Below are 12,300 nucleotides of genomic sequence, written 5' to 3'. Positions count from 1 at the left end.
GGTCCAGAACCTGACATCTGTCTGCATGAAGTCAGTGTTGTACAGTGTAAAGTGAGCACCACACAGCTCAGAGCACTGTATATTTGTAATGGCACACCGATTACAGCAGGAAAAGTACACTCACGGGTGTGGCACTATGTACATCACAAAAAAATTGTGATATGAGTGATATAAATCCTATAGTTATAGGCAGTGCAGGAAGGGCTTAAAGTGCAGGTGATATTTTAAAGGAGAAACAGTTTCATAGGCTGTATTTACATGTGTTACAAAGTGCAGCAAACTCTGAGTATGGCTGAAATACATCATTTAAAGTGCATTCAACATCCATGTCTTAGCAATGGGAGTGCTTTAGGAGAAGGAAAAGCTTATATGATTCAATTGAATAAATTAGAAATGTAAGGAATATATATTTATTTTATTAAACCTTTATAAGAGCCTTGATATAATCTTCCATATACTGAAGAGCCTATAGTTATTTGATTATTTAGTAAAGTAACATAATTTTACAAAAACATGTCACTGTTTGCATATTATTTTCTTGATGTTTTATTTCTTATAACCTACATGTTTTCTATACCCAGCAGGACATTGATGTACTTAGTTACAAAAAATAGCACAAAAGATGTCCTCGAGGTATATTAAGAATCGAAATTAGGTCACCATAATGAACTGTATACTATAGCATCCCTACATACAAACAGCCAAATTAGAGCAAACTTTGTGATGTGCCATAAAGGGGATAGTTTTTCATTGTGTATGCCAGTGTTGTAAGGGTTGGTACCCCATAATAAGCAATGTAATTCATTAAACAAACTGTCTTATGCTTCTTAACCATATCTGTATACTCCTACTCAGTTTTGTCTTATTTGGGCTTCATTCTCTGAATCATCTCACAAAACTGCAGTGTGACCAGGCTGTTCTGCCTTGTACTGCTCTAATGCCTTTGAGTGTGACCAAATTGCTGTTAAAATACAATAGAGAAGGCAGCTACACACAATGAACTTGAGGGAACATTCATTTTTCATGTGAGGGAGTGTATAGCTGTGGGTATGTATCACAATAATTTCTGAGGATCTCAGGCTGCATTTTCACAGCAGCAAAATGTAATCACTTTTGCTAGTGTACCTCTGTATGTAAGACTCAATGCTAATCATCTACACAGTCTTGGTATATAGAAAGTTATCAGTGAATTGAGTTAATTTATCAAAAGACTACCTAGGCACCTGCATATGTAAGCTGAGGTGGGGGGGGACATGGAGGGGTATCCTGTCCAATCAGTGCTGCTAATCAATGCCATTTGTGTCAGCATTATGACGGTTTCTGTGGCTATCACAAGACTTACTAACACATAGGCATGATTTATTAAGTTCCATGACGGTGTGTCAACTGAATTTAAAACAAAAATTAAAAAAAAATGGCCTTCTGTCCCTTTTATTCTTGGATTAGCAAACAATACAAAAAATAACCCCAATAAATTTATTTAAGATGGCTATATATATCTAGTTGGCCTGCAGTCACCTGCACGCTGGACTCACGGTTCATTGAGTTTGACCTACTCCTCCGTATATGAGCAGTGAGTCCTTTACCATAGTTTTTATGTTCTTTTTTAATTGATACAACATAAAACTCTGCAAATAGATGCTCTTTCCCTCCATCCTTGACCCAGTCCAGCCAATGAGTTGCACAGGTGACATCTCTGTTACCTGCACGACTTACTGTACTGAATAACAACATGTCGAAACTGAACAAGCTCACTTTCCTTTGGGAAAAAAATGTATGCTGAACATCATAGGAATATTTTCAGTTGCTCAGTTTACAAAATGGAACTACCCTTAAGATATCATACATCTCATTGCAAATCCAGTGAGGTAAATGAGAAATATCTCTGAAAATGTTTAATATACAACAAGTATATAACATCAAAGTTCTATGCATGAGTGTGCAACTCAGTCATGGTTAAATTCAAGGATGAGTCCAAATAAAAAGCTGCATCTAAATGATTTGCAGAAAGCCATACTGGCTTTAAAAATATGATTAATAGAAAGCTGAGAGTTTACCAATACATGATATGACGTCTTCGCTATTAAAGGGATATACACAGAGTAGACACCTGAAGGGGGGAGGTGGCAGGTACATAATCCTATTTACCACCTTTTGTATATCTTATTACAGGGAAATTACAGATGAAATATCTTACTGCAAAACAATACTGAACATAAAAGAAATTGAGTCTTTGTCCTTTATACTTGAAATTATTGTGCATTTATCCATTTTATTGCAATTTAAATGAGATGATATTTTAATTAACACATTAAAATTCAGTAATATTTGTGTGAATGTATATGTAAATGTAATACCTTTTTAACTCTTATTTATCAGAAACGGTAAAATTCATGGACATAACATCTCTAATAAAACAAAAACAGTTAAATACAATCATTCACATGTCCAGAGCTTTATCAAGTATTAAAAATTCCCAGCACCGATATAAAAAATTTAATCCAAACAATATAAAGAAAGGTGATATAATCGATAAGACTGAAATAAGGAATTTGGCTAGATAACTAGATTAAATTAAGTCCAGTCACCCCCTGGCAATAACGAAACTTAACTTTTAAAACCCATTTTACATTCAAGATGTTTACATAATTGATTATGTGATTATCTGATTTTATTTAAATTTGATTCTGTATAGGGAACTTTAATATTTGATTAAGAGGTGTATATGCAAAAGCTTGTTTCTAATTGTGTGTGTCTAATTTATTAGTTCATTACATTTTTGTTTTATGCGGGCTTCTCTATTCATGGCAATAAACAATTTTAACTGTTCTTCAATCAGCATGTCTCCATAGTGGTAAGAACGGCATGTTATATTGCTCATCTCATAAGTAAGGGCATTACCTTCAGAAAAAAAAGAGGTTATAACCCCCCTGTACTCTTCCTTTATCAGGTCAGTAATAAGAGTACAAAGTTCTCTTTGGTATATTCCTTTCCAAACACCTACAGCAATTTCAGAGATCACAAAGGTTCCTTACAAAGGAAATTCAGGGTCTTCAAGATCTGTCTTATGCGGACAGACTGAAATCGTTGTCACTTTACTCTGTGTTGTACAGACTGCTCAGAGACGACCTGTGCCTTGCATGTAGAACAATCTCTGACCTAGATTTAATGGAAATGCTGCACATTTGTGAGTCAAATGGCACATGGATCACATACTCAGAGGACCTTAAGCTGGTATATGACATCAAAAGAACTTGATAGAGAGAAATATTTGTCTCACAGAGATTGCCCCACCTTTGGAACAAGCTACCTATTCATGTTAAACAAAGGCTCTCATTGGCCCTATTCAAGTGTAATGTGGATGATTAGATGGATAACCAGAAATTCACCACAGGGTTTCACCTGTGTCCCTTTTGGGCATAGGCAATAGGTGCTGATTTTAGTGTCTGCTTGAACCAGACACCCTTGGGGACATGGGTTGAACTTGGCTAGGCTTGTAAGGGCCCTGGGGCCATTAGCCTAGTAACCTCCTATAAGCCTGTGATACTGTGATTCTGCAAAAAAAAAATCTGTATGTATTTTAAAGTTTGTTTCCAGCAGGCAGTTTTAAGAAAGAAAGTGTCAAATACATTAGTTCAGCTCACCATGTAGTTTTTTTCTGAACTGTGTATGACAACTGCTGTTGAAGTTTTAATATGTACAATGCATTGCATCACATAGAATCCTTAATATGGTCTGAAGCAGGAAAAAAAGAGTGGATTTTTAGACTGTCTGGATTTGGTCATCCATCTTACTGTCTGAGTTAGAATTTGTTTTTCATTTGTTTATTTATTTATTGCATTTTGTTAACCTGCTTATTCTAGCTGGGCAACAACATTCACAGCCGAAGTCCAGGTTTAAAACCTCAAAGTTTCACATTGCAGTCAGCTATACATAAATGGAAGAATTCATATTTGTAAAAATGTGTAGAAACAGGCAATCTGATGTCCAGATAGTCAATACTAACCACAGGAAACAAAGTCCAAGTTTCTTCTTTAACGTAAAAGTATTTTATTTTTCAAAAAGACAACGTTTTCGCCGTGACCCCTGTCACAGCTTCCTCAGAAGAAGACAAGTAAAACAGCTAAACTGGTCTGTTCAAATACTCAGTTAACAGGAAGTGACAAATAATTGCACTTCCTGCACTAATTTGACTCAATAAAAATAATGAATAAAATCATGAATAATCATAAAACTCCATTGAATTATCTATAAATATTGTATGATAAAAACAACATAAAAATATTCTTACTAGTGCATTTACATTAACATTGTAAAAATTATGCATTAAACCCACAAAATAATGTGCATATAGGCATTACCTAAAGTAGCTCCTTAGTTTAAGAACACATGAAATGTTACAGTTCTCATTGAGGCCATCTAGCCTAAATGCATCTAAATTCAACTGCCATAAAAGTTCGACACACTCAAGAACTATCTGAAAGGGGCCTCCCCTATCGGTTAAAGGTACTTGATCAATACCCATTAAACAAAACAAAAGAGTGGTCAGGGTTACTGCTAACATGTTTTGCTAAGGCATTCTCTAAAAGAGGTTTTTTTAGCATAAAGGTGCTGGTATATTCTCTCTTTTAGTTTACGATTGGTTTTTCCTATGTAAAGGAAGGGCAGGAATTACACAAAGGAATGTACACCACTGACTTTGAATCACAAGTAATCGTCTGCTTAATGTTGTATTTTTGTTTCCTAACTATAAAGGAATTTCCAGTTCTCATCACTTTACACATGTTGCAGCATCCACATTTAAATGAACCTCTAGGTCTTATGTGACCATAAGTGTTAGAAGTATGCTGTAAAAGTTCTTTCAAATTATTACTTCTCCTGTAAATTACATAGGGGCTGACCTAACTTGTTAATCAAGTTAACGGAATTAATAACTAGTGGCCAGTTTTTAAGATAATGGCCCAAATTCCTGTTGAATTCAAGTTAAATTGAGTTATAAAACTTAAAGAAAAGTTTCTCTGCTGATTTAGTAAGGAATTTTGGTGTGCTAATTCATTATCATTAGTAGACCTACCTACATTAGATTGATCAAGTAGTGGTTTATACAACCCTTTTGTTCTTTTAGTGTCAACTTCATTTATAAGCCCTTCTAAAGAGGGACAGGGTATCCAAGGGTTTATAAACATACCTTTCAAAATTGGCACTCAGCTTTAAAATCGCTGTAAGTGCTACACATCCTACCTGCACGTACCAGTTGTCCTTTGACAATAGATTTTTTCTGCCTAGGTGGATGTAGACTAGTGTAGTGCAGGAAAGAGTTGCAGTACGTCTGTTTCCTGAAAATGCCAGACAAATAAATCTCTTCATCTACTTCTTTAGTTAGTCTCACGTCCAAGTAGTCTGTTTCTATTGTTGAAAACCTATAAGTAAATTTTAACCATTGTGTAGAATTGTTCAAATAGTCTACAAAAGTTTTGCTTCAACTTCATTCCTTTAAAAAGGATAAATATGTCGTCAAAAACCTAGTGTAATATTTTATCTTCTGCATTACAGTTTCATTAGATAGTATATAAAGGTTTTCCCAAAGGCTACAAACAGGTTAGCCACACTGGCCCCGCAAGGGGAGCCCATGGCTATTCCACATTTTTGTAAATAGAATTTATGTTCAAAAACAAAAAGTTTGATGACAGTACTACGCTCAACACTTGTGTTACAACACCACTCTCCACTTGTGGTGCATTTAAGTCTTTAAGAAGCAGTTGAATCCATCCAACTGCCTCATTGTGAGGATGGATGTATATAAATCAATGACATCCACAGTCAAAAGTTACACTCAAGGTCAAACTTAATACTGTTGATATCACGTAAGAAAGACCAGGAGTCTTTGCAAATAGTAGGTATTTTCTTTACATATTTTGATAGAATACTATCTATCAATTTTGAACAGGGTAGGTCATAGAAGACCTACCATCTATTAATGCCCTCATGGGAGGATTCTTTTGGTCTTTGTGTATCTTGGGTATTCCGAACATTACAGGCAACTTTGGCTGAATGATGTCAATATAGTTGTATGTCTCTAAGTCTATTTTGCCTGCTAGAAAAGGTCACGGAAATACCCACGGTACCTTGAACTACATTAATCTCATTAAGGGAAGAAGTAACATAGGCATCAGATGATAACACTTGCATCATTTTTTCTGTGTATTGAACGTTGTGAACACTACCAAGCCCCTCCTTTGTCAGGTTTCAAAACCTGACAGTTAAAAGCCCAGGTTTTTTAGCCATTCACGTTGTGCAAGTGAAATATTCATCTCATTCAAAGTACTACTTGGTTTTTGTGTAGAAAACAGATGTCTTATATCTAATTCACACATTTGTTCAAATAGTAATAAATTTTGTTGTGTAGGAGGGTTAAAAACGCTAGTCAGTTTCAATTTGTCATTAACATTTGTTGTTTCATTGTTAAAATATAATTTTAAATTTAACTTGCGTATGTAGCATTTCAGATCAATCAAAACTTTAGCTAAACTTCCATAGGTGCTTGGAATAAAAGTGTATCCAAGAGCTAACAATTCAACTAGGTCAGAATCTAGTTCCAAAGATGAAAAGTTATAGATAGTAAAATCTTTCCTTGTGTTAGTATATATAACAGGACCTTGCAAAAAATCCCTCGGACCTATGGGAGAAACATTGTCTGTTAACGTTTCCTCCAATACACATTCCCCCCTTGTTTCTTCTGTTGGTTCCCTAAAAAAACTTTTTCATTAGGGAGCTCTAAAGGAACCTGCTTATTCTGGTCAGTTCTCCCTGGTCCTCTTTGGTTCTTATAATTGTAGTTAACAGCTGTGGACCCTTTTAACCTATTACTTCTTCTAACTTCCTGTCTAGGTGTATTAGTAAGGTGTTCACCATTTTCACCTTCCAACGAAATTAATTCAGCATTAACAGAAGTAGAAGGCCCATTTAAACCAACAGTATTGGACCCTGCACTTGGAATGTTCAAATGGGAATATGCTTGGTTAGAAAAATAAGCTGTTCTATCCCTTACTAACTTCTTATTTTTGTTAATTTTTAATTTAAGTAACAATGCATCAATGCTAGAAAAAATACGGTCGTAGTCATATTTAAACTGCAAAAAAGAAGTATTAATTTTGATTTCTTCATCCAAAACATTCACTTCAGAAATAAGAGACAAGATATGCATATCATAATGTTTAACTATCACGTTTAGCAATTGTAACCCCTGTTCCTGAAACAAACATTTCAATTCTGAAAAATACACTTGGTCCAACAGTAGTCCAGAAGGAGTAAAGTTGTTCCTAAGGCCTTTGTCATCAAACTTTTTTGTTTTTGAACATAAATTCTATTTACAAAAATGTGGAATAGCCATGGGCTCCCCTTGCGGGGCCAGTGTGGCTAACCTGTTTGTAGCCTTTTGGGAAAACCTTTATATACTATCTAATGAAACTGTAATGCAGAAGATAAAATATTACACTAGGTTTTTGGACGACATATTTATCCTTTTTAAAGGGAATGAAGTTGAAGCAAAACTTTTTGTAGACTATTTGAACAATTCTACACAATGGTTAAAATTTACTTATAGGTTTTCAACAATAGAAACAGACTACTTGGACGTGAGACTAACTAAAGAAGTAGATGAAGAGATTTATTTGTCTGGCATTTTCAGGAAACAGACGTACTGCAACTCTTTCCTGCACTACACTAGTCTACATCCACCTAGGCAGAAAAAATCTATTGTCAAAGGACAACTGGTACGTGCAGGTAGGATGTGTAGCACTTACAGCGATTTTAAAGCTGAGTGCCAATTTTGAAAGGTATGTTTATAAACCGGATACCCTGTCCCTCTTTTAGAAGGGCTTATAAATGAAGTTGACACTAAAAAGAACAAAAGGGTTGTATAAACCACTACTTGATCAATCTAATGTAGGTAGGTCTACTAATGATAATGAATTAGCACACCAAAATTCCTTACTAAATCAGCAGAGAAACTTTTCTTTAAGTTTTATAACTCAATTTAACTTGAATTCAACAGGAATTTGGGCCATTATCTTAAAAACTGGCCACTAGTTATTAATTCCGTTAACTTGATTAACAAGTTAGGTCAGCGCCCTATGTAATTTACAGGAGAAGTAATAATTTGAAAGAACTTTTACAGCATACTTCTAACACTTATGGTCACATAAGACCTAGAGGTTCATTTAAATGTGGATGCTGCAACATGTGTAAAGTGATGAGAACTGGAAATTCCTTTATAGTTAGGAATAAAAAATACAACATTAAGCAGAGGATTACTTGTGATTCAAAGTCAGTGGTGTACATTGCTTTGTGTAATTCCTGCCCTTCCTTTTACATAGGAAAACCAATCGTAAACTAAAAGAGAGAATATACCAGCACCTTTTATGCTATAAAAACCTCTTTTAGAGAATGCCTTAGCAAAACATGTTAGCAGTAACCCTGACCACTCTTTTGTTTTATGGGTATTGATCAAGTACCTTTAACCGATAGGGGAGGCCCCTTTCAGATAGTTCTTGAGTGTGTCGAACTTTTATGGCAGTTGAATTTAGATGCATTTAGGCTAGATGGCCTCAATGAGAACTGTAACATTTCATGTGTTCTTAAACTAAGGAGCTACTTTAGGTAATGCCTATATGCACATTATTTTGTGGGTTTAATGCATAATTTTTACAATGTTAATGTAAATGCACTAGTAAGAATATTTTTATGTTGTTTTTATCATACAATATTTATAGATAATTCAATGGAGTTTTATGATTATTCATGATTTTATTCATTATTTTTATTGAGTCAAATTAGTGCAGGAAGTGCAATTATTTGTCACTTCCTGTTAACTGAGTATTTGAACAGACCAGTTTAGCTGTTTTACTTGTCTTCTTCTGAGGAAGCTGTGACAGGGGTCACGGCGAAAACGTTGTCTTTTTGAAAAATAAAATACTTTTACGTTAAAGAAGAAACTTGGACTTTGTTTCCTGTGGTTAGTATTGACTATCTGGACATCAGGTTGCCTGTTTCTACACATTTTTACAAGTTTGTTTGCTCATTTTTGACTGTTTGAAGAATTCATATTTAATCAAAACTATTTTGCTTGTTACTACATGAAGTTATAAATCCAATACTTTTATTTCAAGTTGTAATACAAGCAAAATAACACAATCAGAAAACAATTGAAAATACGCCAGGAGAAAGATTTACATTGTCATACTAAACAATGGTTAAGGGCTTCATTGATTTTAATATATCTGAACAATGGCTGAGCAACTGTGCTCTTGGAAGTGTTATATGCCTTGCTAAAGTAATTTCATTCATTGTTTTTGCAGGCAGTCATTAAGTAAATGTGCGTCTGAGAAAGAGTAGACCATAGGGTGTACAGTAACTGACTGGTAAGCTTACATCTCCACTTCAGCAAACTGAATTGCTATGGAGCATGCTAAGAAACCAGAGAACAACGGGGAAAAGCTACTTCATACATCAGCCATACCTGGATGTTTCCTGCAGTACTGCAAAACACTTAACAAAAAGGCTGTTGCATCCTGCACTGAATAATACCTTACGAAATGGCTACTCATGTGCACTGTACTAACCCTTACTAAGAAGATGCTCCCTACTACACTGTGCTACACCAAACCATAAGTCAGCTCCCTTTTTCTCTGCCCTGTTTCTTCCTGAAATGAAGTGTAACTTACTAAGGTCTAGTCACGGCTGTACTATACTACACATTGCTAAGTGACTACTTCCTGCTGAGCTGTTCTATACCCTACTAGGTAGGTATTTCCTGATGCACTATACCTTATTATCTGTTCCCTGCTACACGGCACTATACATTACTAAGTGTCTTTTCCCTGCTGACCTGTTATATCCAATATGGTCTGTTCCCTGTTGACCGGTACTATACATTACTAAGTGGCTGTTCCCTGCTAGACTGTACAATACATTTATAACTGTCTGTTCCCAGCTACTCTGTACTAAACATTATTAAGTGTCTGTTCCCTGCTACATTGTACCATACATTACTAAGAGTCTGTTCCCTGTTGACCTTTACTTTACATTACTAAGTGTCTGTACCCTGATGACCTGTACTATGCATTACTAAGTGTCTGTTCCCTGCTGTCCTGTACTGTACATGACAAAGTGTCTGTTCCCTGCTACACTGTACCATACATTAATAAGTGTCCGTTCCCTGTAGACCTGTACTATACAATACTAAGTGTCTGTTCCCTGCTGACCTGTACTATGCATTACTAAATGTCTGTCCCCTGCTGACCTGTTGTATACATTACTGTCTGTTCCCTACTACTCTGAGCTATACATTACTAAGCGTCTGTTCCCTGCTACACTGTACTATACATTACTAAGTGCCCGCTTCCTTCTATACTGTACTACACATTACTAAGTGTCTGTTCCCTGCTACACTATACTATACATTGCTAAGTGTCAATTCCCTACTACACTGTACTATACATGGCTAAGTGTCTGTTCCCTGCTACACTGTACTGTGCATTACTAAGTGTCTGTTCCCTGCTACACTGTTCTATACATTACTAAATGTATGTTCCCTGCTGCACTGTATACTATAAGCCAGTCCCTACATACAGACAGCCAAATTAGAGCAAACTTTGTGATGTGCCATAAAGGGGATAGTTTTTCATTGTGTATGCCAGTGTTGTAAGGGTTGGTACCCCATAATAAGCAATGTAATTCATTAAACAAACTGTCTTATGCTTCTTAACCATATCTGTATACTCCTACTCAGTTTTGTCTTATTTGGGCTTCATTCTCTGAATCATCTCACAAAACTGCAGTGCAACCAGGCTGTTCTGCCTTGTACTGCTCTAAAGCCTTTGAGTGTGACTAAATTGCTGTTGAAATACAATAGAGAAGGCAGCCACACACAATGAACTTGAGGGAACATTCATTTTTCATGTGAGGGAGTGTATAACTGTGGGTATGTATCACAATAATTTCTGAGGATCTCAGGCTGCATTTTCACAGCAGCAAAATGTAATCACTTTTGCTAGTGTACCTCTGTATGTAAGACTCAATGCTAATCATCTACACAGTCTTGGTATATGGAAAGTTATCAGTGAATTGTGTTAATTTATCAAAAGACTACCTAGGCACCTGCATATGTAAGCCGAGGTGGGGGGGGGGGGGCATGGAGGGGTGTCCTGTCCAATCAGTGTTGCTAATCAATGCCATTCGTGTCAGCATTATGACGGTTTCTGTGGCTATCACAACGCCAGCGACTTGTTAACGCGCGTCAATAGGCATGATTTATTAAGTTCCATGACGGTGTGTCAACTGAATTTAAAACAAAAATTTTAAAAAAATGGCCTTCTGTCCCTTTTATTCTTGGATTAGCAAACAATGCAAAAAATAACCCCAATAAATTTATTTAAGATGGCTATATATATCTAGTTGGCCTGCAGTCACCTGCACGCTGGACTCACGGTTCATTGAGTTTGACCTTCTCCTCCGTATATGAGCAGTGAGTCCTTTACCATAGTTTTTATATTCTTTTTTAATTGATACAACATAAAACTCTGCAAATAGATGTTCTTTCCCTCCATCCTTGACCCAGTCCAGCCAATGAGTTGCACAGGTGACATCTCTGTTACCCAAGGTGCAATTTAACTTACTGTACAGAATAACAACATGTCGAAACTGAACAAGCTCACTTTCCTTTGGGAAAAAAAATGTATGCTGAACATCATAGGAATATTTTCAGTTGCTCAGTTTACAAAATGGAACTACCCTTAAGATATCATACATTTCATTGCAAATGCAGTGAGGTAAATGAGAAATATCTCTGAAAATGTTTAATATACAACAAGTATATAACATCAAAGTTCTGTGCATGAGTGTGTAACTCAGTCACGGTTGAATTCAAGGATGAGTCCAAATAAAAAGCTGCATCTAAATGATTTGCAGTAAGCCATACTGGCTTTAAAAATATGATTAATAGAAAGCTGAGAGTTTACCAATACATGATATGACGTCTTCACTATTAAAGGGATATACACAGAGTAGACACCTGAAGGGGGGAGGTGGCAAGTACATAATCCTATTTACCACCTTTTGTATATCTTATTACAGGGAAATTACAGATGAAATATCTTACTGCAAAACAATACTGAACATAAAAGAAATTGAGTCTTTGTCCTTTATACTTGAAATTATTCTGCATTTATCCATTTTATTGCAATTTAAATTAGATGATATTTTAATTAACACATTAAAATTCATTAATATTTGTGTGAATGT

The sequence above is a fragment of the Protopterus annectens genome, chromosome 14.part0 (genome assembly GCF_019279795.1).
Source record: "Protopterus annectens isolate FY-2018-M chromosome 14.part0, PAN1.0, whole genome shotgun sequence".
NCBI lineage: Eukaryota > Metazoa > Chordata > Ceratodontiformes > Protopteridae > Protopterus > Protopterus annectens.
The sequence above is the reverse complement of the archived record's forward strand: the minus strand, read 5'-3'. Positions refer to the sequence as shown.